General features: G+C 34.3%; 1 protein-coding gene across 3 annotated transcripts in view; it reads right to left on the reverse strand.

Moving 5' to 3' along the window:
* Positions 1–5,197, reverse strand: part of LOC126756577 (lissencephaly-1 homolog) — a 62,426-nt gene extending 57,229 nt beyond the window's left edge. The window contains exon 1 of one of the 3 annotated variants that reach the window (XM_050469763.1): positions 5,081–5,197. The gene's annotated coding sequence lies outside the window, so the exon portion shown is untranslated. Of the gene's footprint in view, positions 1–4,527; positions 4,603–5,080 lie in introns of those variants that run through there. The other 2 variants (XM_050469765.1, XM_050469764.1) reach the window with 2 other exon arrangements.
* Between the last annotated feature and the right edge of the window lie 4,643 nt (positions 5,198–9,840).

The following is a 9,840-nucleotide window of genomic DNA, read 5'->3' on the forward strand; positions in this document are numbered from 1 at the left end:
ATTTGAATCGTTCAATTGCGGTCGCTTGCTTTTTTATTCCGGCTATCCAAAGGAAAAATTATTGAAAATTATTCAGTGAAAACTTTATGTGTGTTTCAGACGAAGTGATCAATTACTGATTGAAACTTTGTTACGAAGCCACGAAGAGGTCGCGCTAATATTTGTCGGCGTTCTTTTTGCCATCAACGTATGGCAGACCAAATAAAGGCAAGAAGTACTCCCAAAATGCGATGACATATGTACGTGCGGAATTATGGATCGCGGGCAATCAGCTACCGATCGTAACGATATCACAGCACGACTTTTTAAACAATAGCTGCGAGGTTTGATAGTCTTTATCTTGAAGCAACCTATGGTATATATGGTGCTGTTAGATGCTGAATGTACTCTGTTGAGTGGCAAAAGAGAGGTTTGGCCGCACGCACATATTCTTCTTTGGATGGTGGATGGTGGTTACACCAAATCAATTTGAGGAAATCATTTCTGTGGAAATTTCTGATCCAGAGATAGAAGCAGAATTATACGAAGTGATGAAAACCAATATGGTTCATGGACCTTGCGAACTTTACAATCCCTCTTTGGTTTGTATGTCTGACAATAAATGCACGAAACACTACTCATGTGCTTTTCTTTCGGAAACGGAAATGGGAAATGATGGATATTCACTGTATCGGCGTCGCTCACCAGACGACAATGGCAGAAAATTTAGCATTTAGAGGCGTGAATATCGACGTTAACAACACATCGAAGTTGAAAACAAATGGATCGTACCATATTCGCCACTTTTGTCTAATTCACATTCAAAACTTATGTCAATGTTGAATATTGTAGATTGGTGAAATCGATCAAATACGTTTGCAAGTACGTCACCAAAGAAAATAACATAGCGGTTATTGGCCTTGAACAATATGAGATCAGCAGTATCAAATGGGTCAATATGTGAACCGCAACAAAGCGCTTTGTAAGATGTTTACTTTTGCAATTCACGAAAGTTTTCCGAATCTTGTGCGTCTCGCGGTTCAACTTCATTTAAGACATTGCGTATTGTGAATGGTACAGTGTGTGCTACTTTTTGAATTTGTTGGAACATGATAATCACTGGAAACAGACGAAGGACAATGCGATAGTTCGCATGCCACTGAAGTTCGCACACTTTTCGCGAAGATCATTTCGACATATCATCCTTCAAATTCGCGTTAATTATCAAATCAAAAAAGATTATGTTTATTAAGCTGCGCTAATTTAAAAAAATGTAGAAAAATCAAAAATAAAACATTTTCGGCACAATATACATAATTTCAACTTTTTTCATTTCAAAGCATATAATTTCACGCAGGACAACGGCTGCGGAGTCAGCTAGTTTAATATAAAATTAAATGTCATAAACAAATACGCATTAAAAGTTAAAAAAAAAAATTGATGTGTAACTGATTTTTATCAATGAACTTTTTATTAGGTGCTGCACGAAGACTTTATAACAAAGTACATATAAGTAGTATAACCCGTCTATGTTTTTTCTTGAAGACAAACTGAGTTGCACGCGATATAATTTTTCTATTCCTCTCGTTGCGATTTGTGATTGGCACATTGCTTTCATGAATTGTGTTGCACAAACAGCAAATATTGGAATTTTCTTTATTTATTTAAAACAAAAATGTTCTTTTTCGTTTGGAGTTTCAAAATTTAAATTTTTTGATAAATGTAAGGGCTAAATCATTGACAATATATGTACATATTAAATAAATGCAAAGAAAAATTAATTTTTTGAATACACTTTGGATAAAATGAAGTAAAGACGTGCTTTTCTCTAGATCAAGAAAATAACATATATAGTTGCCGCTGACTTATAACTTTTAAGATATTTCACTACTTTTAACCTAGTATATTTTATATTTTGAATGAGTTTTCCATTTGTATTATGCACTTAAAAAATAATATTTAGGACAATATAGTGAAATGTATATTGTTCCTGAATATTATTTTTTTAATATTTATTGCAAATATAGCATTTGGTTAAATTCTGTACATTTGCAAAATAACAAAAGAATTGCATACTAACAAATGAAATGTATTGCCATATCTGCTTTATTATCAACGAAAGAAAATAAGGAATCAACTTTATACACCAAATACTCTTTAGCAATTTTTTAACCATGAAAAAAAGTTGCACAAAGGAGTTCTACACGAAACAACTCTGAACACCCCGGTGTTGGATCGACTGGGGTTTTCTTCTTTGAAGCGTGGTCGAACCCCGTCAGTGCAAAAAAAAAGAAATCAGAATAAATCGGTGTTGGATCGTCCAGGGTTATTATTTTTGAAACGCGGCCGATGGCAGCCAGTGCGAAAACGAGTTCGGCGCGGAAGAAATCTGAATACCCCGATGTTGGCTCGACAATGGAGTATTCTTTAGAATTGGATCAACTAGAATTAATTTTTAAAGCGTGGCCAAAGGTCCTCTTGGTTAAAAAGTTATAATGCCGTGAAAAGTATAACCCCCTTTTTAACGCTTCATTTTCTTTAATGGGAATCATTCCAACAGCAATTGTACTGATACCTTTTACACTAAGTACTGTTTCTTTTTTCTTGTTTCGCTTTTACTTTTAAATTTGGCAAAGCAAGTTTTAGGATGCCAGTCAGTAAATAAATCAGTTATATATTTAAAATGACTCGTTTTTTTATAAAACAAAGAAAAACAAGTAAGGAAGGGCTAAGTTCGGGTGTCAACGAACATTTTATACTCTCGCATGATAAAGTGATAATCGAGATACCGTTATTAGCAACTTTATTGCGAGAGTATAAAAATGATGCCCTCTGAATTACATGAAAATATCTGAGAGATTTACCGATATTTTCGGTGAAAAATTAGGTTAGGTTAGGTTAGACACTGAGTTCTTCGTCTTCGATATCAGGGACCTTGAAAAGTTATAATCCGATCACGACAATTTTTCCACAAGTGATACCTCAGCTCAAATACCGTATTTGTGTAAAGTTTTATTCCGCTATCATCATTCATTCCCAATGTATATACTATTATACAGAGAAGGCATCAGATGGGATTCAAAATAGCGTTATATTGGAAGAAGGCGTGGTTGTGAACCGATTTAATCCATATTTTGTACACGTCATCAGGGTGTTAAGAAAATATTATATACCGAATTTCATTGAAATCGGTTGAGTAGTTCCTGAGATTTTGTTTTTGGTCCATAAGTGGGCGACGCCACGCCCATTTTCAATTTAAAAAAAAAAACCTGAGTGCAGCTTCCTTCTGCCATTTCTTCCGTAAAATTTTGTGTTTCTGACGTTTTTTGTTAGTCGGTTAACGCACTTTTAGTGATTTTCAACATAAACTTTGTATGGGAGGTGGGGTGGTTATTATCCGATTTCTTCCATTTTTGAACTGTATATGGAAATGCCTGAAGGAAACGGCTCTATAGAGTTTGGTTGACATAGCTATAGTAGTTTCCGAGATATGTACAAAAAACTTAGTAGGGGCGGGGCCACGCCCACTTTTCCAAAAAAAATTTCGTCCAAATATGCCCCTCCCTAATGCGATCCTTTGTGCCAAATTTCACTATAATATCTTTATTTATGGCTTAGTTATGACACTTTATAGGTTTTCGGCTTTCGCCATTTTGTGGGCGTGGCAGTGGGCCGATTTTGCCCATCTTCGAACTTAATCTTCTTATGAAGCCAAGAAATACGTGTACCAAGTTTCATCATGATATCTCAATTTTTACTCAAGTTGCAGCTTGCACGGGCGGACGGACAGACAGACATCCGGATTGCAACTCTACTCGTCACCCTGTTCACTTTGGTATATATAACTCTATATCTGACTCTTTTAGTTTTAGGACTTACAAACAACCGTTATGTGAACGAAACTATAATACTCTCCTTAGCAACTTTGTTGCGAGAGTATAAAAAGAATATAGCTGCTTATCCGATAATGGGTTTGAGCACAGAAGTTTGAATCATAGCGATCCCGAAAATCCCTTTGTCGCCACAGACGAGACACATACCTAAAGGATTGAATCGCATGGATCGTGATAAAAAGATTTTTTTTAAAGAACTATAGCAATCAGCAGAAATTTGCTGACATAATGAAATAATATCTGCAGTGTTAAGCTATTAAAAAAAACGTGCAGATCCTTTTGTAAAGCTTTCGGATGCAATAAAACACACTTACAAATCGTAAAATGGTTTTGGTTTTTATTTAAAAATAAATTTTCTATTCAAATTTCTTGAGGTATAAAGTTTTTTCCTTAATTATGTGTAAATAAGTCAAATTTAAGAAAAATACAATAACGATTTAAAACTATTTGTGCATATGCATAAGCGTAAAAATCATTTTTGGCACAAAAGTAATTTAATCTGGAAAACATCTATTCGCCTATACCAAGGGTTCAAGGACTCCAGAAAGTTTTCCCAAAAAAAAGTATAGCAAGTTGAATACCGTATTTTCATTTCAATCGGTTATATAAATAAAAAATTAAAACAGTTTTTGAAAATAAGAAAAACCAATATTACCACATAACTATCAAAGATGATATTATTTCATTAAAACAAGTGGTACTGCATTAAAAATCTTCGAATCTTCGGAAGTTTGTATTAAACGTAGTCGTTATAGTCTCACCATCCACTTTTGTATAGTTTAGAAAGCTACGTATGGTTCATTGTTCACTGAACAAATAACAAAAATTCAGTATCACATACTTATATTTTAAGCCGTGTATGCAATTACTGAATATATTCACAAAATTGAACAATCATTAATTTTATGCGACAAATGATATTGTTAGAAAAATCGATAGTACCAATTAATGAAGATGCGTCATCACCTATGTATACATAGTCTTGTGTATATATTGCTTAAAAAAAATTCTTTAGAACACCTAGGGTTGAGAAAATGGTTATCAAATGGCTCTTATTTTTTACGTAGGATACAGATGGTTCTTTTAGAATATATGCAGATTCTGAAAAAATAACAAGTGTATCAAAATAAGACGGCATAAACCCACTAGCCGTGAAGCTAAATCGATCAATTTTTACACAGCACTGTTTTTCGAACGATTTTACTTACTTTCAGAATTTTTTTTTAACTCCGAACACAAGTAAAGTTAGATAAACAAACTTGTTCAAAATATATTAAGACGCCCAATAGACAGAAAATAGATTTTTAGTAACTGACAGTTACATATACACATATGTGAATATTTCATCTCACGATGTAGCCATACTTTAGAAATACTTAAAACACACAAAGGTGAGTACTATAATCAATTCAACAATAATGACGGCGGTAAATTACAAAAGATCTCAACGTGTTGTATAAATTCTTTTTCTACTAAACAAAAACAAGCCGGTATAGCCATCTCAGAGGTTAGTTAAAAAAACTTATAAATATATTTTAAAATATGTTTTTTTTTGGTACCAAAATAAATAAACTTTCTAAAAAAAGGTATGCTAATGGTCCAGGGGAAACTTTAGTATATCATTCCACGATTTCAGGGTTGGATAGAGGAAATGCTCCAGATTATAAATGTACGCTTTAAAAATGCTAATATGCTAATGCTAAGCTAGTATGCAGCTCTGAAGAAATCTAGTACTAATTTTGAATAAATTTTTTTCATTACAATGCGAACAGATTTGTTATACGAAGCAATGGTTCAGACGACGATGCGAAGGATACCACCACAGTCGTTAATGCCAAACCACCTCCAATATATTTGCGCGAACGTGGCAGTAATACTCTTGTTGCGAAATTAAGTGAAATTGTTGGCACTAACAATTTTCATACAGCGCCTTTGAAAAAAGGCAATATAGACGACACAAAAATTCAGTCCTACACTGAAAAAAGTTTCATGGAAATCGTTAAATTTTTGTCAAATAAAAATAAAAAGTATTATTTGTATCAACTGAAGAGCTCTAAGGGCCTAGTTGTTGTAATTAAGAGTCCGCCTCCAGTAGACTCTAGTGAAGAAAAAGAAGCATTGGTTTTGGTATTAAAACTATAGTAAATATATTTAATAGAAACAAAGTACTACAATGTTAAAAATTTAATTGTTGCCGAACTCTAATCAACTTAAAAAAAAAAATGAAACACATCCTATATACAAGGTCTGTTGCAAAAGAAACAGAACTTTTTAAATATAACTGTTTCTGGTGGCGCCACCTTTTGGTGGGTATATGAAATAAAAAGTTTGATCTCTTGTTGACATTTCGTAAAAATTTTGAGACAATTGGATAACTACAATCGATGTTATCGATCAAAAAGTGACAGCAGCTTTTGGTCATCGGTCGTAAAATGCATTTTGAACAAAGAGCAGAAGTCAAAAATAAAGACAATGCTGATTTGTTTTTACGATTCCGAGGGTATTGTACACCGAGAGTTCGTCCCACCTGGCCAAACGATTAATGCTGTGTTTTACCTTGGTGTTATCAAGTGTCTTTCGTCGTGCTCGACCACAATACCGTGAGGCAGGGTCCTGGCGCCTGTTGCACGATAATGCGCCGTGTCATCGGTCGACGCTTGTCACTGATTTTTTGACAAAAAACTCCATATTAACCATTAATCACTCACCCTACTCACCTGATCTGGCACCCTGTGATTTTTACCTATTTGGAAAACTTCATTTGCCCATGAAAGGACACTGGTTTCAGGACATTTCAGCTATCCAAAAGGCGACGACCGATATTCTCAAGAGCATTCCGAAAAATGACCTTAAACACTCATTTGAAATGCTAATTGACCGGGCTAAACGCTGTATCGAAGCACAAGGAAACTACTTTGAATAAAAAAATATAACTTTTGAAAAATATTATTTTTTGTTGTTTTTTTTAACAGTCCTGTTTCTTTTGCGACAGACCTTGTATAATCTGAAATATTTGCTGCATCGTAGTGTAACTGTTGAAGAACCACATAAAAGAAACGGTTCGGTACAATGTAATAACTGCCAAGAATATGAGCATACTAAATCATATTGCACCCTTAAGAAAGAAGAATTTGTGTGCAGCAATTGTGGAGATTTACATCACACTGGCGTAATAAAGCACCCTTGAAATCGAAGTTGTCACAGGGTATTCAAGCACGTCGTAACCAAATGTTACAAACACCCCGTAATGAAATTATAGCAACCTCAGAGAAAAGGGATCATATCACCTGAATAGCACTTAGCAATACATTGGAATTTATCAATTTGCTGGGGCTAGGTGAGACGTTGTGACCTAGGAGAGAACACAATAGACCTTAGGTCGTGGCGCAACCCTCATTTACTTATCTAATTTAATCTATATGACGGAATTGATATAGTTGGAAAAATCAGGTGGAGAAGAACCTGGCTACACTTGGAATCTCTAATTGGCGCCAACAGCGAAAAGGAAGAACGTTGAAGCTTCCAACAAAGTGGAGGTCTTCCTCTTTCTCGGCTAACACCGGCGAGTACTGCGTCGAATACAGTTCATTGTTTCATCAAATGCGATATTCACCGTGGCCAACGCGCAAAGTACAATACATTTTCATGCGGAACCTTTCTCTCTCCAAAACTCGTAATGCTGACTAATCAGTTGTTGTCATCGTCCATGGCAGTTTGTTCGTCGAGAGAGGACTTTATTTTTCAATTGCCTACTTAGTCCGAAGTTGCACTTGTTGGCAAGAGATATTCTGCATTGAATTTCGAGGCTGACGTTGTGGTTGGTGTTGATGCTTGTTCCAAGATAGACGAAATTATTTACGACTACGAAGTACGCGGTAGTAAGTGGTACCTGTAGACAAAAAATTCTTAAATTCCCTCTAATTAGTTTAATGTATATACATATATCCTAAACCACTAAATCTACAACACCCAAATCAAATAAGAATTTTTATCGACAGTGTGAAAATCGATGAATTCTGATGATAACCGCCCCACTCCCCATATAACGGTATTGTTTAAAAGTACTAATACAATGTTCGGACCGACATTGAAAACACATTTGTATGTTGTGGAATCTAAGTCGTTCGGACCGACAATGTGTGTTTTCGATGAGTTTTCATTGACAACTATCAATAGCAGCATTCTCTTGTTCTTGCAAGATTGCACAATGATAGAAAATGCAAAAATCCGAAAATACCGAAATATGCAAGGCCAAGAGAGCACCCATTGCAGAATCTAGTAATATATGACGGCACGAAAATAAACATGGGTTTTGGTCTGACATATTTTACAGCCATTGCAAAATAATTTTCTGCATATATTTGTTGTTGTGCGTTGCAGCAAGAGGAAAATCACATTCACGAATCTTTCTCGGCTTGTTAACCTGCAATATAGAAAGATTTAGTTTAAAAAATTTCGCCTTGATTTCTATCTAAAAATATCTTTAAAAGAATTATTCCTAATTAAAATATTTATTAAATAAGAGCTTACTTGTGGAAACGCCAAATTAACCAAAAAATTGCATTTTCCTTGCCTCTGTTAAAAAATTATTTTCCACCTTTTTTATTTAATAAGTCGACAAGCTTGAATGTCTATAGTTTTTCCCTCTCTTACCCCGCAACTCGACAGGCTGTATGTCGGCATTTGTTATCATAGCATAATCACTTGCGAAAAGGCTTCGGGTAGTTAGATTCGAGCTGATGGAGCGCATGTTTTGAGCTCTTGAACCATTTAAATTTTAATAGGGGTGAAAAAAATGTATGTGGAAAATGAAAAAAAAGAGATATATACTTTTTTCTACAAATGTTTTTTTTTGAAAAAAAAATATTTCATATATTCGGAAAATTATATATACCAATTAAAATAATAAATTTAGTATGAGCAATGATATCTTGATTTATGCTTATATAAGTTTATTAAATTTAAGACTTCGCTCATTCTTTAATCCATTTTGTAAAATTTTTCCGCAAATTAACAATACTAAACTAATTATTAATTTTTTGGAAAAATTCCTTAAATTATTTCGAAAACATACTTTATATTTTTATTTTAACACAATTGTCTTAATACTCGCTCTACTAAATTTAATATTACCGAAATAAAACTCCCGTCGGTGTATGTGTAAATGGGATGTGTTGCCTCTTCCAAATTTTCATAGAAATGAAAACTGATCTGTCAAACTAGTCAGACAGTTCATGAACTATATATTGGCAAATAAATTAGTATGCCATATATTGTATTCCATAAGCAATATGGAGTCTCCACACCATTGCGTACAGAAATGCACTTAGTATAAAATAAAGTTTTGCCTGTCGAGATGCTCCGTTAATTACGCTTTCTCCCATTCAATCGAAAATTGCAGAAAAAGTTACAGTGTTGGCGAACAGCTGGAGAAGTGTCAATATGGGGATTCTCTTGATGTTGCAAGATTGTACGATGACACGAAATGCAAAAATCCTACACCGAAATATGCAAGGCACGAGAGCATCCATTGCAGAATCTAGAGATATATAAAAACCGCTGATCTTATCAATTTATTGTAAATAACTGTTGTGATTTGGGGTACCTTCGACATTCATTATTAACAAAAAACATTAGCAAATCTTTATAATTTAAATAAAAATTATAAAGTCTATTTAGAACTTTCCTTCCTCAACAATTAAACAGCGTAATATGTCGTTATGTAAAATAACAGCTAAACCAGGGTTGCAATTATATTTTTACGTGTGATTGTACGAAAATAAACATGGGTTTTGGGCTGACATATTGTAAGCCATTGCAAATAATTTCTGCGATTTTTTGTTGTTGTGCCGTTGCACCAAGTGGAAAATTCTGCAACTCGTACATCGTGCAAAGGTTTTGCAAGAGCAAGTGAATACCCCTAATGCGGTGGCAATCTGTTACCAAGAATAACTTAATCGATCAATAA

This window comes from Bactrocera neohumeralis, chromosome 4 (genome assembly GCF_024586455.1).
Source record: "Bactrocera neohumeralis isolate Rockhampton chromosome 4, APGP_CSIRO_Bneo_wtdbg2-racon-allhic-juicebox.fasta_v2, whole genome shotgun sequence".
Taxonomy (NCBI): domain Eukaryota; kingdom Metazoa; phylum Arthropoda; class Insecta; order Diptera; family Tephritidae; genus Bactrocera; species Bactrocera neohumeralis.